The sequence below is a fragment of the Microtus ochrogaster genome, chromosome 1 (genome assembly GCF_000317375.1).
Source record: "Microtus ochrogaster isolate Prairie Vole_2 chromosome 1, MicOch1.0, whole genome shotgun sequence".
Taxonomy (NCBI): domain Eukaryota; kingdom Metazoa; phylum Chordata; class Mammalia; order Rodentia; family Cricetidae; genus Microtus; species Microtus ochrogaster.
Genome location: NC_022009.1, coordinates 64,549,010 through 64,571,138, shown reverse-complemented (window position 1 = coordinate 64,571,138; position 22,129 = coordinate 64,549,010). Strand labels below are relative to the sequence as shown.

Below are 22,129 nucleotides of genomic sequence, written 5' to 3'. Positions count from 1 at the left end.
TAAGTTCTCAGCAGGGCCTGCAGACTGCTGCCGTCCAGACCCTGCCCTGCCCTGAGGTCCGTGTCTGGACAGGTTGAAGGGACAGTGCTCTCCCTGCTGCCGTGCCTCTGTCCTGGTTGTGCTTCTGCCGGCATTCACTATTTTGATGGAACTAATACAGCACACCTCATCTGTTGTGTTGAGCCATCTAGAGACCCCTGTTCTTTCCTTTGAGTGTTCACTAGGTGCTTTGACACAGAGACGACCTTGCCAACAAAGCCGTTTGTCCTCTGTCCATAGTCAGTCTTGACCTTGACAGCATACGCTGCCCGTGTGAATACACAAGGGGCACTCAGAACGCCGCTGAGCACCCAGAACACTTAGTGTGTGATGGCTCCTCTCCCTAGCATGAGACTTGGGTTTCCTTGAGCTCCGGGTGTTCCCAGGAGAGGACATGAGCATGGAACATAGTTCCTAACAGTATTTCTGATCCTTTGTCTCCACAAAGGGTGGTTCACAGCCCCAACAACTGCGTCATTGGAAGTCTGCTTGAAATCAGCACTCTGGGCCTCAGCATCAAGGGTGGGCGCTGGAGCCATTTTAGGGAGTCCTCGATGGAAATGTTCCACATCCCTGACTCTTGAGAACTGCTGCAAAAATTCCAATTTTGATGTCAGGGAAGATTACTTATTATTATGGCAAGCAAGAGAAACCTTCCTTGTAGGGCTACAAAAGGGAGTTGAGACCAGCTAAGTGTCTCAAATCCTTTATTGGAATGGCCTAGCTTGCCACATTCTCCTCATCCCTTGAAGTGGAACCATACAGTGATGAACCCTGAAACTCTGCCCTAGAATAATCTCTGTGCCCACCACACTTGAAAATCTCCACAGCTGGCATTGCCTGTCACCTAAGCATTTGACAAGCCACCCTCTGCACTGGCTATGCTCTGAAAATGTTGCTCAACTCACTGTCCTCCGGGACCAACCTTCTTCTCAGGCTGAGGTCCCTGCTGAGCTCTTTAGTCAAACAAGGTTTTCCCAAGCCCTTAGCAGATCTCCAGAACCCCTGTGTGCCCACCCATAAGACTTCTGAGGATTGATATTCTAGACAGTGTCTGCTTTCACCAGCTGCTTGTACTTCATCTTGCGATCTTCCCAAAGTGTGCCATCCCTCTCCAGCCTCCTCCAGCCTTCTCATCTGTTGGCTCAAGAAGGCTGGTGGTGGTCCTTAAACTCCCTTTTCTCTGGCTGTGTTATGCTTGTCAGTTCCCAGTAGTTTCAGATAGGAGAAATGGTGTCAGACTGGAGAGATCACCCTCACAAGCCTTTCAGCCTGAGTTCAATCCCCAGAACTAATGCACAAATACCAACGCCCCAAACTTATTTTTCCACTGCTAAGAAGGAAGGAACAAGAAGATCCCTGGGACTCACTTGTCAGCCAGCAGAGCTTTCCTCCTGCTTGGTGAGTTCTAGGCGAGTGAGAAACACACGTGTGTATACATGCATACACACATGCACACACATGCACAAGATAAAGCATTGCCCTTGGTCATAAGGACGCCTTGCTCTCTCATTCTTGCAGACTTGTGAATGTCTTGTGTTGTTACACTCAGTAAACATTCCATTGTTTATCTCCTGGTTTTCTACTTAGTGTTCATGGATGGCCACCTTAGATAAAAATCAACGATATTCAGCCTTTCAACCATGCTTTTCCTTGACCTGTGCAGTGATTGTACAAATAACCCTCTTCCTTCTTTTAGGATGCGACTTATTAAATTAAAGAAAGCAAAGAAAAGAATTGCAGTAGAATTGTTCATGGCCTGTGGGAAGACACGTACTGATCGCCCACGAATTCTGTAGGATGTGTGCAGATCTGCAGAGGGTGATGGATCCACGATCCTGCTGGAAATGATGTCACACATACTACATGGCTCCCTACGACTTCAGGTTTAACCTGAATTATGTGTGGCCATTACACGCATACTACTTCCTAATGTTGAGGGAAACAAATTTGCATAGATTGCATTTACATGAATTTTTGTATTTTGTTAAGAAAATAAATGTATTAAGTCTTATTAGAGCCACAGATCCCACAGGATGTAGTTTATTCTGGTACCATACTCATTGAGGAGGCCAATGTACAGATTTGTAGAGACTTTCGAACCCTGATATTGGGGTCTAAGCAGCTTAGATGAAGTGGATACAACTTAAGGAATTAGAGGATTAGATCCTGTGGCTGTTAAATTGAAAGGTAAAAACAAGGAAATAATGAGAATATATTTTTTAAATACATGTAGCTTTATCAGCATTTCAAACTTAAAACCTTTTCTTATGACCCCAAAATGTGAAACTTGTAGGCTAATGTAGAAGGCTAAAATTTACTAGAATCCACTAGCATGTCTTAGAATACAAGTGAGGGTTCAAGTAATCCACCTACCAATGGCTCCTCCTTTGACATTTAATCCCTAAGCCATGACCTCCATATCAACAAAGAAACAATGCTTTTTCTACTTCTATGTTATGAGCCTTATGGAAGAATTTATTAATGAAAAGGGAAAAGAATTATTTGATCCACTCAAGGGGATTACTTCCTGTGACTCAATCAGACAGAATACTCTGCCACAAATGACCCAGGTTTTGGGGGTCGCTTTCTTATGCTACAGATGGCTTTAAAAAGTAAATCAGTACAAAATTACACATGCACACATACACACACGCACATTCACACACTGATTACTTTTACATTAGTAGCATCAGAGGTGAGAGTTATTTTATGAGTCTGTAAGTGGTAGAATAGAACAGAATTCTTGAGTGACTGGCATGCATGTGACTTTTAATTTTCTCAAGAAGTTTGCATTATAAAGGATATTCCTGAAGACACAGAGTACAGTGGTTCCCATTCCTCTCATTTGTTTTGACACAGTTAATGGAAAAGCCAAATTTATGCTGAGGCTTCTAGTAGCTATTTGGCAACTGAGAAATTTAATATGCAAGAAAAAAACAACATACAGCTTGTATCCTCCCTCCAAGACTTTATACTCTCCTGATTGAATTTATTAATGGAGCTGCATTTAACATATGTGTGTATGTTTGTATGTATGCATATATAATGTACATACGTGTATGTATACATACATTCATGAGTCAGCAGGAAAGTCACATGACATCTCTCAAAATATAAATCCAATTAGCTTCAACAGGCTATCAAAGAAAAGGAGCTCTCTTGTAGAGTCATGACTTTGAGAATCACTAAGCAGGAGAGCCAGAGCTCCAATCAGCGAGGCAATTAAACCAGGCTACAGTCCCAGTGGTTAGTAACTACAGGTTGTTCATATAACCCTTCCTTATTAGATATCTGCTTCTGCTCAGGGACTGGAGAGATGGCACAGCCGTTAAGAGCGTTTGCTGCTCATGCAGAGGACCAGGGTTCAGTTCCCAGCACCACATGACAGCTTACCGCCACTTGGAACTTCAGCTCCATGGGTCCCAGTATCCTCTTCTGGATTCTGTGGACACTGGCACTCACACACACACACACACACACACACACACACACACACACACACACACACAAATGCACATAATTAGAAATAAAATCTTTTTAAAAGTTTGCCTCTGAAATAGTTTTCTAACCAACCAGAAGAAATTCACTAATTTTTCCTTCTCTTCTCTTCTCTTCTCTTCTCTTCTCTTCTCTTCTCTTCTCTTCTCTTCTTTCTCTCTCTCTCTCTCTCTCTCTCTCTCTCTCTCTCTCTCTCTCTCTCCCCCTCTCTCTTTGAGAAAGGTTTATAAATTCATGGGGCAGCTAGATGCTAGGACAAGGGTCAAGGAAAGAGCTTTGGGAGGTTTGGGGCTTTTAGGTGTGTATGTTCTGTAGAGATCATGTTCTAAGCGCCATAGGTAAGATTATGAAGTTAAGTGAATCAAACTTTAACCCTCATCTACACCCCATGTCCAAGGGGTCACTTTCTTGAGAATAGAGAGGAGATGAAAGCTGTGGGCATTATACTGGTTGAGCTCCTATGTGTGTCAGACCACTAAAGAGATGCTATTAGTTATTATTATCGTTCAATTATATTATTATATTATTCAAATAAATTATTATATTGCTATTCAAAAGGGGAAAACATTCTCAGAAGGTTTGAGCAGCTACCGAGGAGTCTTACAAGAGCTGAGGACTGGGGTACAGCTCAGTTGGTAGTGCTGGCCTAGCACGCCTGGAGCTCCGGATTCTACCCTGCACCATATAAACAGTGTGTTCTGCTTTCATTTCTGTTCCCGCTGAAAAGTAGCATCAGGGAGGAAAAATTCATTTGGTTCACCATTCCAAGTTCCGATCTGTCATTACTGGAAAGGTAAGATAGGAGCCGAAGGAACTAGTCACACCACATCCACCGGTGAGAGCAGACCAAGATGAGTGCACCCATACTGCCTGATTGTTTGCTCGCTAACTTTCTTTACTCTTACTGGTTTATAGCACAGCCTAGGGAATGATGCCACCCATAGCGGGGTGGGTGTTCCTATACCACGGAACAGTGGAGATAAGTCCACACAGTCATACAGATCACCCTAATCTAGATATCTCCTCATTAACTCCATTGTCTCAGGGTATTCTGGGCTCTGTTGAGTTGATAGTTAAAACGTACCAGCCAGCAAGGGATGTGATGATGAATGCCTATAGTCTCAGCTCTGGGGTAGAGACAAGAGGATGAGGAGTTCATGGTCATCTTTGGCTACATACCAAGTCTGAGGCTAGCTAGCTTGAGCTACATGAGGTGCTGTCCTCTCCTCCCCGAGGGAATATGGAGCATGCCTGACTACAAAGCCCAGGTTCCTCCTCCGCCAGTTGCTGCTCCGTAACCCACCAAAGAAACTGAGCAGCAACCGTGCATCCTGCTTCATACTTCCAGAAGTTGCTTCACATCCCTGGACACTCATGGGAAATTGTTAAATGCTTTCCTGAAGTTAAAAACCAAAAGTCAGTGGAAGCAAGGGAAGAGGTCTGACTTGGCTAAAGCAAAGTCCTGCGTCGTCTCCTGCTACCTTCCAGTTCTCTCCAAGCCCCAGGGCTCCTTGGAAGAAGCTGAGTTCTGAGTTATGGGCTAGAACAGGTTCCCTTGAAACACAAGACACAAATAAAAGTGAAGAATGCATTGTCCTCTTTCCTAGTTTGTACAAAATATGTCTATATTTTACTCATAATTGGACTTAAGATAAATTATACCTGAAAAATAAAGTGGTTTGTTTTCCCAAGCTGACTTCTCATCCCAAGAGGCCTGTGGCTCTGTTATTCGCAGCCAGGTTCTGTCTCCACCAGCAGTTGACTCCTGGACTTGCCCTTGCACAGCTTAAACCCTGAAAGTACCTGCTATTCCGAGACTTCACAGGGTCTCCAGACACCTGATGACACCTGTCTTCCCACCCACCCTGAGATTTACTGACTCAACAATAGAGAGGGAAGGAAGAGTTAATACCATGCATGATTTTCCCAGAGTAACTGTATTCTAGGTGAAGGGGTGTGTCTAGGCAGAAGACTTCACCTCTCAGGGGGTGTTCTGAACACCTTGCCATTAGCCTCTTAGCTATCTTCCATGCATTTCCTTCCTTTCTTGCTTCTGTTAGCTGGTCCTGGCTCCTATCAACTCTTCTCCTCCTGTGCTGACTACGCAGTGGCATCCAGGTCTCCTGCTCCATCTGTCAGAGATGCTGTTTCCACGTTCACTCTTTGTGGGGGGCTTTCTTCACTCCATTCCATCCTTTTTGTCCTAATTTGTAGGGAACCCTCTCCCCCAGAACACAACCTCCCCTCCTTTGCTGAGGATTCTTTCTGGCTCCACCCAACACCCAGGAAGCTAGGAAGCCTTAGGAACCATACAGCTGCCTTGCTTCTGAAAACAAAACAAAATGGAATCTTTGATGTTAAATTGATCGCGGATTTTTTTGAGCAGTATAAACCTCTCTGGCTACATCTGCATATGAATAGATCGGAGGGCTTTGGCAGTGGAATCTTCAATGGAATTAGGTCTGCATAGGATTGAAGCTCTTTGTTTTCTCTGGCTTTGTTTCATCCATCATTGTGAGCACCTGCCGTGAACCACATGGTGTAAACCCCATTCCTGTTCTTACTGCGTATATGTTCATATATGTAATTAATGCCTAACAAAGGGTTTTTAGCTGGCTCCATTTTTTATCTTTGTCTCATTTGAATTTGGGGCTACACCCTTCAGACTGGTCAGGATGCTCAACAGAAATCAGGGGTACAAGTCCTTCCCTGCTCTCTCGCTGTGTGTACTTCTGAAGTCCTGGTACCCGTTTCCTGGGGTATCTGTAGATCCCATATCCATCACCATGAATTTCAGGAAGTCAAGAAGAGAGGCAGGGAAGGCGGGCAGCCTGTCCCCCTTGAGGTCCATGGTGTCCTTTTGTTTCTATTCCCTTGCCCAGAATCTAGTCACATGGGGGGGATAATGGAACAGAATCTACATAGCACGTTACTAACGAAAAACAGTGTTGTCCAAACTGAGCAAAACTCAGGAATCTTAGCCCCGGCTGTCAATCTCAAAACTGCTAATGCTAGCTTCTCTAATGAAATCCATTGTTTTGTATAATTTATACACACTAATACAAATGTCTGAAATATGCCACTGGCTTCCAAGTCAGTAGTAAAGGAAAATAAGCATCACATACATATTTTTCAGGATTTCCTTAACAATGTGATCAAACAGAGCCCAAGATGGGGACAGGAGAAATGTCTTCAGGGAACATCCAAATTGTGTTCTTCTGCTTTGGCATTTAACTGAAAAAGGGAGCACACTCACTGTGTATCCTCTTAAGTTAAAAAGATACCATCAGTCGGGTCCTCCTGGCATCAACTCTCTGCAAGCCTTTTCTTGGGTTGTTTGAGTTAGAGCACTAGCTAGCTTCCCTCTGACCTTCCCCTTCCCACCTTCCTCTTAGCCAGAGTCCTTTAAATGTGTTCCCTACACAGCAGGTCCCCTGCCTATGTCGACATGGTACTTACCCAGCAGGCACAGCCACCTTGTCAGGCTCTTTCTTTTGTCTGTTTGGTAATTTCAGCTGGACTGAAAGGACCTCACCAGCGCAGCTCTTTCCCTCCTTCTGCATCTGCCCCATGGTGCAGCCCTTCAATAGGTGACGTTGGCTTCTTTAAAGCATCTGAAAAGGAAAAGGAAGTTTTGTTTTTTATACAGGTGCCCTAATTATCTAGCATGTTTGACTGACGCATGCGGGGACCCATCCCCCATGGGGCAAAGGACACTGCTGAAAGTCAGGAAGTCAGGGCTGCGGTGCCATGTCACTGGCAATGGGTAGCCTGGCACCATACCATCTCAGCCACAGATAGCTCCATAGTACCATTTACAACAGACTCTACAAAGCCTGGGGGTGGTCATGGGGAAGAGACTGGCCAATGGTAGGTGAGTTGTAAGGGTCTCCACCAAGATGAGGGCAGTTTAAAGCCGGCTGAAGGTGAGCCCGGTTGTGTAGGCTAATCCCATATCACCAGCGCATCTAAGCAGAAACTGCTTGTTTGTTCTGTTCTCCAGCCCCTAGGAAAGTTCAATAAATGCTTGTTCTACCTCTCCATGCTCACACGATGAAGAAAGATGGAGAGGGCTTCTGGTCCCTCTTGTCTTTAAGAGTTTCTATCTGGCTCTGAAGCAACTTCTTTGCTTACGCTTAGGAACAAAGCTGACTGCTCCCAACTCTGTGTGTCAACCCAGCATTAGCTCAGGTGACTTGGGGACAAGCCCACTCCGCTGTGCTATATGAAGGGAACATTCGGGGCTGGAACATAGCACAGTGGCAGATTCCTTGTCTCATGTGCCATGAAGCCCTGGTTTCAACCCCAACTCCCCAGTCTTAAGAAGTGAATGCTTGATGGCTTCTATAACATTTGGTTTGTCTTTTATTCAAGTTTTTTAAAGGAAATAATGTCTAGAGTATAGTTTCTATGAAATACTACATGTTGCAGAAGGCTGTGCTGACAGCAACAGGAAAAATATGCTCACAACAAATGACGTAGAAAACAAAGGAGTGACAGAAATTTGGAAAAATCCAGCTGTTTTTAAAACATGCACGAAAACAAAAAGGTTGCCTATGTGGTTCCTGTATTTTATAGAGACTTAAAATCATGACATGAACGTTAGAGCGAAGCTGTCTAGGAAAACAAAGGAGACGGATGGGAGGGGACTTGGAAACGGAGTGCAAGGGCAGATTCATCCAACGGCAGCGTGTACTGGTGTGAAAATACTCTCACCTGATGCAATAGTGAGTGCAATGGGCATATACAGGGAAGTCAAACAAGCGACTCCAGAATCCCACTGAAACAACAGCAGAGGACTCTAAAAAAACTTGTAAAATAGTAACAGTTTCTATCTGGGTGCTAGGATAGGGAATGGTTTATACACCATTTTTCTGTACTCTTCCATTTATCAAATGTCCCCCAAACCAGTTGTTAAACATAAAATATGACAGCACTGTGTCGGTGGAGGGGAGGACACTTTGCAGTGATGTAGCCACTGGCTGGTAAGGGACTTGAGCACCTATAAATAACCCCTCATTCACACTCCTTTAGTAACCCTAATGAAACTCACTGGGTCACAAACAACAACCACAAAGCATGAGAAGAGAAGGTAGAAGGGAAGAGGTGCTCAGAGGGAGTGGGAGGGGGCAGAGAGGGTAGTGACCTGGCTGGGACCAAAATATGCTACATACATATATGGGAAGGCTACAAGGAAACCTATTATTACAATTAGTATATACTAACAGAATAATATTACAACATTAGAAGTTCTTTTCTTAAAAAAACTAAAACTCAATGAGGAAAGTGTTTACAGTCTGACAAGAAAAGATACTGTTCCAAGCTTCGGGACAGAAAAAGCCGTGGGATTCATCTAAACAGAGGAACTCCATGGAAAATGACCAGGGAAGCCAGGCACAGGATTTGCTTGCTGCTGATGTGGCTTTAATTAATATTATTAAAGTTTCTTCCCCTGCACAGAGATGCTCTGATTGCTGGAGTTTAAACACGCCATCAGCAGAATTGCCTCGAGAAACTTACATAATCATGTTAGAACAGCATTTTAACAGCGCACATGAATAGCTCTGGAGGCTTCAGATTAATAAGCAAGTGTGCTGTTCCACAGAGAGGAAATGTGAGGTTGGCATTCTTTTTGTTTATCTGGTGCTTTGCCGTTTCCAGTGGCCAGCGAGGACTGCAGACTGGGGTGATGTGAGAAAATATTCACGGCTCTGGGAACAGCCGTGTGGTTTACGGTTTTACAGGGGACAGGCAGATCCTGTAGGGAGAAATACTGCCGAGCCCTGGCTTGACCTCTGCTCCCCCACATGTTACGGTGTTTCTCCCGCTCTACATTCTGGTTTGTCTGCTCATTCATCTTGTGTGGTCAGATGACAACCGTTGGCACTCATGTCCAAATCTCATATCCTGCCTCAGACTTTTCCCTTTCTGAACCACAGTTGAACAGATAGAGAGGGAAGACAAGCCCTCACCCCAGTCCAGGGGCCAGGGGTGGGTTACACAGAACCATACCGAGGCTGCAAGCCTACAGGAAGAAAGACGCTGCCCCTAAGCTCCGCTGCCAGGTTTTGTTGCTCTTTTGTGACAGGTGACCACTTTATAAATTTAGGGAGTTTTCAAATTTTATAAAATTTGTATAAAAAAAAAGCACAAATGTTTACAGAGCCTTATGTCCCAGATGCGAAGACCACCAGAACACTGGCTCTGAAGGCAAAATCAAGGGATTTTAATTCTAGAACTCAACATGCTTTGGTTTTCCTGCGTGTCAGTGCATGAAGTTAATGAGACAGACAGAGAATTCGATTAATAGCAACTCCCAAGGTTAGATCGGGTCTTGGTTCTCACCACACTCCCACCCCGACACACACACACGCTTGTAAACAAGATCTGATTATAACGTTTAGAATATGATTATTGTTTTAAAGTAAGAATGCTGCTTAGCTTGAGTCTGTAATGATGTGTGCCCTTTGTTCTGCAAAGTCCACCCGCTGGGGGCGACAAGTCGGTTATCCTGGCGCTGCTTATTCACTGACTCTGTACTTGTGATTAGGAACAAGTTCCTTAACCTTCCTCAACTCGTGTCTTAGCTGAAAAAAACCAAACAGTGACTTACAGCTACTTCTATAGTTAATGTGGAGACTTTATATAATATAGTGTATTTTCATAATGTATATGCAATTAATGATAATTATAATATATAAGCTCAATACAATTACTGTTCAATTATCAAGAACTATAATGATCGCCTCTTTCCTTCGTTTCCTTGGCGTGCTCATCTGTCTCTCTGTCTCTCTCTCTCTTTTTATCTCTTCTCTCTCCTTCAATAAATGTTTTATGGCTAAAAAAAAAAGAACTATAATGATCACTATCATTGTCATCACTACCATCACCATTATCACCACCACCATCACCACCACCACCATCACCACCACCATCATCACCACCATCATCACCACTGCCACCATTATCCCTATTACCATCATCATTACTATCATTATCACCACCACCACCATCACCACCACCACCACCATCATCACCACCATCATCCCCATCACCTTCACCACCATCATCACCACCATCATCACCACCACTATCATCAACAACAACACCTTTCACATGACTTTTGCTCTGGGTGACTCTTCTGCTGTGTTGTTTAATGCTCAGAAATTTCAACCCAACTTCTAACAGATGAATATTCAGCCCATGAAACCAAAAGGCCTCTACAGGTAGTCAGATAAGTACACTTTCTCAGTTCTTCTCTGTAAAAGATTTATCTCATCCATCCTGTTGGGTAATGTGTGAGATCTTCCATCGAATTAAAAATCACCTAAGTGGGTGTGTGAGTGGAGGGATTTCTGTTTCTACTATCCAGAGAAGCCCCATGCAGTCAGGTGGCTCACTACAGAGCCACTGTCATTGGCACCCATCTACGGGATTAATGAAGCATAAAAATACGGTTCGTTAACTAATTTCTTTTTGCCAGTGTAAACACTGTTTATTGCACCTGTCTTGGTTCTGTGCAAGGTGGATCCTGATGTCCATGAGAGCCCGGGCCAGGAGTTCCTCCAGCACAGACAGTCATGCAAGTATGTGGGGTAACAGCTCACATTCCCCTTCAGATACACCCCCGGGTTATTATGGATGCCTGAGAGTTCTGATGGATCTGTCTGACGTTAAGATCAGCTCTAGCTTGCCTAAGCCTGAGCTTCTGTCCTCTAAGAAGTCTCAGAAGCCTGTTATTCTCCCTGGGCCGGGCACCCATGCTCAATAATTCAGTTACGTCACCCACTTCTTTTGCTCTTGCTCCCATCCCGCCCCCTTCTGTCAGAACTTTCCATGGCACAGCTTCTCCACCTCTTAAGGTTTTTCTCAGTCTTCACTTTTGACCTTTAAGAAACAAAGAATTTCAGTTGGGACCAAAGTGGGGCTAGCTGTAGCCAAGTGAGTTCAGATTCCTTAAGTCCATGACCAATTCTGGGCTCTTCCTTTCATTTCCTCTGTTTGGCAGATAGGTGGGTGCAGCTTGTCTACCATGGAGGAAGTTGTAATTCATGGAAGTTCTTTCCCTACTCTGCGTCACACAGCCAGTCAGTGCAGCCTAGATTTTTAATCCAGTCTCTCCCTTTTTTAAATCTTAAACATGTGCTGTCCTATTCATCACAGATCTCAAGATCAGAGCCTTGGATGAGGCTGGAGATGGCAGAGGGGCCCAAATGGCAGAGTGAGGCAGGTGGGGATGTCAAGTGGGAAGACAGGGACAACGGGGAATACATTTCTCATCTGTATGCTACCTTTGCCTTGAGAGACAAAAGCTTTCAGTTTTCTTTAGGGTTGGTTTTGGTTTCGTTTGGATTGGATTTTTACCAACAATGAAAAATATGTGCATGTATTTTATCCTGAAACTCAAGAGGAGGCAGAAAATATGCTGTCTGACCTTGGGTGGTGTGAGAGAGACTAAAGGGTGAAAGAAAGCAGTGCCATGTGTCAGAGATTTTCCTGTCAGTGCTGCCTGATTGAGGTCCCAGCTGTCCTGCTGTAGTGATGATGGGATTCAGGGCATGGGGCTGAATAAATGCCTGTGACATACAGGAGGCTAAGGGGAGATGTGCCATGCCCTCTACTGGCTCAGCTGGAGCTGTCCAGATACAGACTCCCCTGGAAACTGAGGTTCTATAGGGAGCCTGACAGCATGCTTAGGACCGTCATACATACCATTTCCCTAACCCTTATCACAGCCTCGAGAGAGGGTACCATTGCCTCAGCTGAAAGGAGATTTAGATGAATGCAGTTGTTCATACCAGCGTGTGATATGAAATGACACCAGAAAGACTTCCACCAGGAATTACAACCCATGTTGTTAATACCTGTGCGTACGGTCTTCCATCATTGGGGCGCCAGCTCAGACACCTGAGTCTGGAAGCTTGTCCCAGCCCCGGAGTTCCAATGCTGCAGCTTTGAGCTTTAAAAGGATGCCAAAACAAGTGAGCTGGGAATCCTCATTCTACTGCTCTTCCTACGTGCTGGAGATGTGATATGAAAAGTAAAGCTGGACCACAAGAGAAGCATAGCAAACTGATTTCCAACTGTCCTGTCCACAGCAGACTGCAGCTGGAGGTGCTCTCGGTGCAACCGGTCCACAGGTTTTCTGACTTCAGATATGGTGGGGAGCTTTGTAATACAGCAAGATTCAAAAATAAAAAATAAAAACCCAAGCATATGAAAAGACAATCTTGTAATGTGAAGAGGACATGGGGATGAATTAAGAGTCCTGATTCTGCAATCTAGGGAGATAGCTCAGTCAGTAAAATGCCTGCTAGGCAAGCGTGAAGATCCGAGTGTGATCCTTAGCACCCACTTAAAATGGGTACAGCAGCATGCACCAGTAATCTTGGCACTGAGAAAGTGAAGACTGGAGGATGCCTGGGCCTTGCTAGCAACCCCTGCTTCCCAAATGGTGAGCTCCAGATTCTGAGAAAGACTGTCTCAAATGTTAAAATGTGGGAAATTAAAAGACTAGGAAGACCCTAATGTAGACCTTTGGCTCCATACCACCCACACACACACACACACACACACACACACTGCCTGGGACACACTTCAGTGTATCAGTGTTTCTGTTCTTTCCTTGGATAAGCTGCTCAGAGTATTTATAAGCGGGCATACATTGAACTCCTCCGGGATTTACAAACTTAGTGGCAAGCAGGTGTGACTGTCATTTGGAGAGCACAGTTGGCTTGTGAAGTAACAGTGAGTGGATTGAACGGGAAGGGGGCTGGCGTTCCCTAAGTTCTGGGTCAGACGCCATGCTAGATTTTCCCATGATTTTCATTTACTTCTCACAACATTTAGGTAAGAGAGCCATCTCCATCCCCATTTTACAAAGGATGAACTAGTAAGATCTAGAAGGAAACGGCCAAGGTTCAAGGCTAGACCCAAATTCATTACGTTGTTTGACATCCATGAGTTTTGTTTTTTTCTGAAGCTTGGTGTTTTTGTTTTTTGCTGCTGCTGCTGTTGTTGTTTGGGGTTGTTGTTGTTGTTGTTGCTGCTGCTGCTGCTGCTGTTGTTTGGTTTTTCAAGACAAGGTTTCTGTGTAAGCTCCAAAGCTCTTGTAGACCAGTCTGACCATGAACTCTCAGAGATCTGCCTGCCTCTGCCTCCTGAGTGCTGGGATTAAAGGCGTGCGCCACCACCGCCTGGCCTGAAGGTTTCTTTAGAAGAAGGTTGCATGGACTGCTGAGAAAATGTATATTCTGTGCTGTTTGGTATCGAGTTATCTGTTGGGACCATCTGCTCTCTGATGTTCTTCACTTAGACGTTTCTCTGTGTTGGTTGAGATGACCCACTGGTGAAACTGGGTTACTTATTAATACTGTGTCAAGATGAATCTGTGACTTTACAAGTAGTTATGTCTGTCTTTAGTAATCGGGTGTTTCTATTTCCCATGCTTAGAATCACAGTGTTCTCCTGATGTTCTCTTGGTCAGTATAACATTACCTTTATCTCTTCTAGAAGGTCATAGGTTGCTTGTAGGTGGTACCTGCTTGCCTCTTGGCTCATTTTCTATGAATACTGTCTCCATCCTTCCACCCTGAGTAACCTCTGTCATGGATGGTAAGGTACATTTCTTAAAGGCAGCATATAGATGGCTCCTGGTGTTTAATCCATACTGCTGGTCTGTCTTTTAATTGGAGACTTGAAACCACTCATCTCCAGAGTGTTTATTTGATGGTGTTTATTAATTCCCGCTTACCTGGGTCCTGGTAGTGAGGACCACAGGACCTCGTGATTCTTCTTCAATGCATTCTCCTCTTCCGGATGGGGTTGAATTTAAGCTTCCCATGTGTTGTAAAGCTCTGGTGGCAGCCAACTCCCATCATGTGAGCTGATAACTGTTTCTGCGACAGAAAAGCCCGTGGACACAGTTCGAAATTTTCTCATATACTCTTGCTGTGCCTTAAAGCAGTGGTTCTCAACCTGTAGATTGTGACCCCTTTCGGGGTCAAATGACAGGAGACACAGGTCAGATGCCCTGCATATTAGATATTTACATTATGATACATAACAGTAGCAAAATTACAGTTACAGCATAGCAACAAAATAATTTTATGGTTGGGGACCGCATGAGGAGTTATATTAAAGAGTCACAGCATTAGGAAGGTTGAGAACCACTGTCTTGAGGCTTGGAATGGCTCTTGACAGAAGGACACTCTGCTCGCCCTGGCAGCACATCTAGGGAAAGCACACGGGCGCTACTTACCTGTCCCCACCCTATTCATCCACAGTGGCTCACACTGTGGTCTACATAGAACAACTTGACAGATGTTTGCAATGATTACATTTTCTTTGACAGGCTATTTCTCCTGGCAAGTTTGTTGATATGTTCCTGTTCAAAGTGTCTTTTGACCTAAATATTTGAGTTATCCAGTTTTAGCAGGAGGCTTTATCTGGTTCCCTTTCCCTCTCTTTGCCGGGGAAGCCTAGCGGTCGCCACAAGAAGGGGAAGGTAGGCTGGAGAGATGGCTCAGAGGTTAAGAGCACTGCCTGCTCTTCCAAAGGTCCTGAGTTCAATTCCCGGCAACCACATGGTGGCTCACAACCATCTGTAATGGGGTCTGGTGCCCTCTTCTGGCCTGCAGGCATACACACAGACAGAATATTGTATACATAATAAATAAATAAATATTAAAAAAAGAAGGGGAAGGTAGAAGCAGTGTTGGCAGATGGAAGCATTGTTGGTAAGGACTGTGTGTGACGGAGGCCTTGTCTGCCTAAGGGTCCCAGACTTGTTTTTCTTTCTCATGCATAATGACAGCAGTGGTGACAGGTGTCACTGGCTTAGCATCTCCTCCTCAGTCTCATTGTGATTCTCCACCATGGGGTAGAGCTTGCTTGCAGAATCCAGACCACATCCAGCTTCCCAGAGAACCAGCCTCCAGTGAGCAGGAACTGTTCCCACACCTAAGCCCTACAGCAGAGCACGGAACCAGCTGAACAAAATTGTTTGTTCTCCTCACAATAATGTATTGCAGGCTAATTATTAAACATTTTAATACTCTGAATAAATGAATTAAAAGTTTTCATCTTCATGCACCCAGTTCATTAGATAATTTCATTTTAGGAATTGGAAAAGTAGGTGTGATTCATTGTTCATTGTGCAACGCGTGAACAGTTTGCTAATTGATGCAAGGTGTGAGCGTTTTCTTAGATATTCTCTGTCCTGGAAACATGGCTTGTTTTCCCAGACCCAGTGTGATAGCTGGGCGCTCCGAGAGAGCTCTCACACGGGTCAGCGGATGACTATGCTAGCCTAGAGCGCTCATTAAAGTCTAGAACGGCCTTTATGTTACCTAAGTAGAAACCCAAGCACGGTTCTAAAAGACCCATAAAAAGTAGTTGGCTCTCCTGTGGTACCGAGTGTCTGGGTCTGTGACACCGACTGACCCACAGGATCGCCCCAGAGGCCAGTGATATTGCCATTTGCATTGTCTAGAGGAGAAAACTGAGATTCAGAGGATATTTGAGAATTGCTGAAGGTCACACAGATCACAGGTAGCAGAATCAGAAGCCATGTCTCCTGGGGACTTGATATTTTTCATCAGATCAGCTCTGAGCGCTGTAAGCCGCCTCTTTGAGATGTCCTAACTCATGTTACTGCACACATCATGCCCTGTGTCTTTGTTCCTGCCAAGGGTCAGCTGCCCTGGATGGACTACAGACAGATGTGGGAATGGGGAGACCTGGTGAAGAAGTGTGCCCGTCACCACCCTCTGATGTGTGTGCCCAGGGCCTTTTGTCTCATGTGCCTGCGCAGAGAAAGACTCTGGGAATAACATGTGAAGCAGGTGAAACCCAAAAGATGAGAAAAATTAGTCTCTGTCCTTCACAAGAGGACCCCTGCCCAGGTGCCTGGAGGGGGGGAGGTGCTTGGACAAGCGCAAAGAGGGAGCAGGCAGAGGCTCAGCCCCTCCAGGCCACCTTTGTGAATGCTGTCACGAGGTTGTTGCTCTGGCAACCACACAGCTTCCCTCTCCAGGGACCACTGAATGGTTAGGAACAGCAAAGCTCAGCCTGCAGGTGCACACTTTCTGAAACAACTGGAAACAGACAGAGAAGCCCCATGGAAAGAAGCTGTCCTGGGAAAGGAGGCCCGTTTGCTTGGAGGTGGGGAAATAGATGCTGTGTCTATTTTCAGTCAGGTCACCACTTTCTGGAAGGTTCCAGACACAAGTAGGAGTCGTGATAACAACAGCATTCATCTCTGTGAGGAAAGCAGAGTGGCCCTGAGTTCCGACCTTCCTCGCCCTGACAGTGTCCCTGTGAAAATAGCTATATGGAAAATTTGTTATTTTCAAAGGGAGAGTTCTCATTCCTTTTGAACTACCCCGACCCCCACCGTCCCCACAAGATTAATTACTGTTACTACTGCAAGCCCGTGCTTGACAGAGCTATGGACTGGTTCCATCCAGGCCACGCTACTCACTCACAGTTACTTTCAGAGAAACAATTCTTCAAGCCACTAGGACTTCAGTAGAATGAGGGAAATGGGGTTCCATGGGTGTGGCTTCTCTGTCACATCTAGAAGACACTATCCAGCGACAGGTCCCCTGCTCTTACCATCTTTCAGCCTCCATTTCCTAGCTGTCTCTTGACCCTTAGGTATAGGGGCTATGATATGAATGTACCTGTTGGAGCAGCTGGCACCCCGTGATCAATTATTCGCTGCATTTTCTCAAGTTATGGGGCTCTCTATTGGTTGCTGTCTACTGGTGGATGCTTCTTTGATGAGGGGCGGGAGATACACCTACCTGGGGGTATACTCCTAAGTATTTAGAAGACAGAATTTATATCGGTTTTTCATAATGGACTTTTCTTCTAGGTTCCATGATCTCTCCAGCTATGTACAGTTTAGACTGCGTTGTATGAACAAAACCTGTATAGTGGCAAATACCAGGTGACATGGGTAGGGTGGCTTTCACAAGGCCCACCCCTAGATGAAATACAACGGACAATTAATTACTACTGAGAGATGGAGAGTCAGTGAGGTTTCTCTTTCTCTCTCTCTCTGTCTCTCTCTCTGTCTCTCTCTCTCTCTCTCTCTCTCTCTCTCTCTCTCTCTCTCTCTCTTTCTCTCTCTTTCTCGGAATTGAGCTCCTAATATGTTTTCCAAGAGGTCAGCCCTGAATAAATGTGCATGTAAGCAACACTAAATGGGCTCTGTGTGTGTGTGTGTGTGTGTGTGTGTGTGTGTGTGTAGCAACAGTTATAGAAGAAGAGGTCATGAATTTGAGAGAAAGTGAGGGAACATGGGAGAAGTTGGAAAAGGAGGGAGAAATGATGTAAATACTCATGAATTAAATTCTCAAGAAAATTAAATTAATTTTAAATGAGGAAAATGGTACCAATAGGGCAGTTATGAGCATTTTTTGAAGTAGCATGTGTTGAGGGCCTACCACAGCAGTGCTCTGAAATAAGCCTCACAGGAAATCAATATTACATGGCTTTCATCGTGAGAGATGCTCAAACCCATTGAATTCATAGGGAATTTGGAGCTGTATGGGGGGGGGGCAATGGAAAGGTCTTGTTTAGTGAGGATAGAGTTCTCATGTGGAGTAGATGTAAAAATTGAACCTTCTCACAGTGAGTGACTGTGTTTTAGTAGCACTGAGTAGTCACGTATCATGGCTAAGAAGACACATATTCTGTATATTTGTAGTAAATAGATGTATAAATATCACAGCAGTTGATGTACAGTAGGTAACACATAGTAATCCCATGTCCCACCCTTTGTATAGTTTCATCATATGCCATTTTCACTGTGTCTCATCTACTTTCTTGGCCACTAACAGTATATACCAATCTTCCTGAAAGTGTAGGAGCTCCTCCTTACATCCAGCCTATGATATTGCTAAGTGCACGTTCCTTTCCCTTTCTTGAAGCAGAAACCTGTGATCATGCTCTCTGGAGCACTTTTCCTTTGGAATGCTGAAGGCCATGTTTAAGACTGAAATAATGACCCAGCACTAATGCACAAACACATTGTGCAGCACATTAATCTCTTGAGGAGGGAGAATATCTCTAAATTCAGTCTCTGAGGATGGAATCCACGCTGTTCCTTAGGAGTCTCAGCTTTCTGCAGAAAGAAAGCAGAATGCAGACTGTTATTCTTGAACAGGGTATCGGATGCCTTGTAGAGTGTCTAACCCGAGGCCCAGATGGTCCAGCCAGTGTGCAGTATTATTTCATAGGAACAGCAGCCAGGTGCCATAGCTCTGAAGAACGCCACTGATGACAATGAAGCTCCTGAAGGTGGGGACTGGGGGATCCTGTACCTCATCCTTCACACAGAAAACATTCCATAGGTCTCTTCCTTCCTGCTACTGTTCACCACTCAATGGCCTGGTCAAATCGACCTTCCCACCTAGTGTTCCTCCATTGTCCACCTCAAGCTCACCCATGCCTCGCTGTCCAGCATACCACACCTGTTTCCCAAGTCCAAGACCTTTGTGTATAACTGCTCCCTCTCCACACAATTTCAGAGAAATATAAACAAGCCCCCTAAACTGACTGGTGCTCAACAAACACTGGCCATTCCATCCTTTCCCCAGGAATCCCCATGGAAACCATTGCACCTTGTAGGATGCTATGAGGCCCCAGGGCCATGTGCTTCTGGCTCATGCTCATGAAGAGCTGTTTGGCAGTTTCATTTTATTTTACATCTGTCCTCATAGGATAGTAAGTAAACAACAAAAAAAAATACATGAACTTGTTTTTTCTATAATTCAGTGCTTACCTAGTCAGTTCATGGGGCACACTCCATAGATGTTGTCATGCTCTTTTGGGGCCACCCTGAGATGCAACTACCCAGACCTGTTAGGTCACTTTGCATGGGTCAAGGGTGACTTATGGTACACCTGTCATCTCCCTATGGCTGGTGAACGTGTGAGCTGAGATCCTGGGCTGTGAGTAATGGAGGCCGCTAAGGACTGTGGAGTGACAGTTCGTTTGACCTTCGTGTCCTTGCATAAATAAGAAACTTTAAGTGGAAGCTAAAGTCGAGCAACTTCCCTGATCCTAACAGCCTATGCATCTCAGCATCACACAGAGACATGTGTGCATCAGAAGCCAAAGGCCAGCTTCGCTGCCTTCAGGCATCCTTTGAAGATTTAAACATAGTCTACCACTTCTCTTCCAAACACTCTGAATATCTTGCTATATCAAGACATTGAGGAGTCTCATGAGCACAGATTACACCTGCTTCTGTATTTCCAACCAGTTAGGAACCCTGATTCTAGGCAGGTTCTCAGAAAATATAGGTAATCCTGGAAGTATATGACCCCTTTATCAGCATTTTTGGGGAGATGTTTAATTCTGTATTGCAATTCTGCGCACACCCGGTGTGTTCTGCAATCATCTTTATTCTAAAAGATTCCTCGTCAGTGAAAAATTCTCAACCTGGAACTTGAACCCCCATGATAATGTTGTGCAAAAGTCGAATTCTTGGGGAAAGTCAGATAATATTACTTCCTTTGGGCACAGGACTTACCAAAGGAACAGAAATGGCACCAAGTCAAAAGAAGTTATTAGTTTTGGCAACGCAAAGCTGATTTTACCCAGTTCCTGATCCATTCAAACCACCCTATTGGGACTCTGAGTTTATGACCTTGGGTAAGGCACCTGTTATTTATAGAGTTGCGCATCTCTCAACCTTCATCTGAAAAGCTTCTTTTGCAGAGGTTAGTGATGGACACAGAGGTCCACAACTGTCAAGGTGCAGAGACTAAGAGACCACACAGAATGTTCTGCCCTTAATAAGAAATCTGTGCCACACCATTCCTTCCATGATTCAGGAATCATTTTGGAGGAGGGGCACCAGGGAAGTTGATCGAAATACATTATGTACAGATATGGTATTAAATTCTCAGGCAATGAAAACAAAAAGCAAAGAAAACACTTCCAACAATTGCTTCTTCAGAATGTAACCTCCAATGCTGAAACAGGTGACTGACAGTGAACAACAAAGATACTAAGCCTGAAGCTGAAGGGCTTAAGACAGACAAGAACTGGTACTATTAGAAGTAGCCATTGTAGATATGAAAATGAAGAATGTCTCAGAGTCAGATTCTGAGATGTAGATGGTAACCTCTCTCAAGAAGTCTTACATATAGTGTAACCAGGCCTCCTAGGAAGGTCCAATTCCTTGGGCTCTTGGCTTCCTTAGCAAACTGAAACCCTCTGAAAAAGTTAACTCCCTCCTTGAAGCAATTCTACATCGAAAATATTCACTTTTCTTCGTTTTGTTTCTTTTTGATATTTCCCCCATAGTATCTTATTTTGTACAGATAAATTTATGAACTTGTCATGCAAACTCAAATCCATGCAGATAGTTTTGTTAGAAATGATAGCTCTCTGTTGCAGACTTGGAATATAAGATTTGAGTAGATTTCAATTTTGGACATATTGCTTTCATGGTCTGTGAGACCATGAAAATGTTAAGTTGGGTGAAAGTTCCTAGAGAGAGATGCTACCCTGGGGAGGAGCCATCGAACTGGAACAGCTGAAGAACCCAGAGTCGGAATGCTCCCTGTCTCAATTACTCCACTGGCTCCATTTCTCCAATCTCCCACCCAGACAGAATGGAGGTACAACAGATTTCTTGTGAGATCAAAGCTGATTTTAACTGTTTATGTTCTTTAGAGACTTTAATCTCGATGATGTGGCAAAACAAGAAAAACATATCTCGATACACAATCTTTCTGCACAAATACTTATCAAATGAAATGTAATTTCAATACAGCACTTTGCTAAATTTTTCAAAGTCAATACAGTTTATAGAACTTGGACTGCCTTTCTTTGTATGTGGACTAAATTAGAAAAAAATTGTAGTAAGATTTGCTGAAGATAACTGTGATGTTTATATTGTGATGACCCGAAACTGAGCAGTCTTGTATACCAATAGAAAGCAATAATACAAACAGAAAATGAAAGAAAGAAATGATATCTTTCTTGCCTACCAAGTGTTGAGGGATGATTACGAGTTTTTAGTCATTGGGCTGAGTATCTGTACAAGGGGGCTCCTGTTCAGTCTCCAGACCCACAGGATTTGAAGGTCCTTTATGCAAATGCTGATTGAGAGGGATTTGCAGGTTAAATGACATCTGAACCCTTGTGCCTCCAAATTAGGAATGGCCAGCACACCTGATTTGAGATCTGATTTTAGGATGTGTTGGATGTGCAGATGCACAGGAGGTGGGGATGCAGAGGCACAGGTGGTGAAGTGCAGATGCATAGGTGGTGGGTGGTGGAGGGCAGATGCACAAGTGGTGGTGTGCAGATACACAGATGGTGGGATGCAGATGCACAGGTAGTGGCGTGCAGATGCACAGATAGTGGGTGGTGAAGTGCAGATGCACAGATGGTGGGATGCAGATGCACAGATGGTGGGATGCAGATGCACAGATGGTGGGATGCAGATGCACAGATGTTGGGTGGTGGAGTGCAGATGCACAGATGGTGAAGTGCAGATGCACAGATGGTGGAGTGCAGATGCACAGATGGTGGGTGGTGAAGTGCAGATGCACAGATGGTG

General features: G+C 44.5%; 1 protein-coding gene across 12 annotated transcripts in view; it reads left to right on the top strand.

Moving 5' to 3' along the window:
* Positions 1-22,129, top strand: part of Pex5l (peroxisomal biogenesis factor 5 like) — a 204,642-nt gene that overhangs the window by 73,295 nt on the left and 109,218 nt on the right. The gene's annotated exons all lie outside the window — the stretch shown is intronic.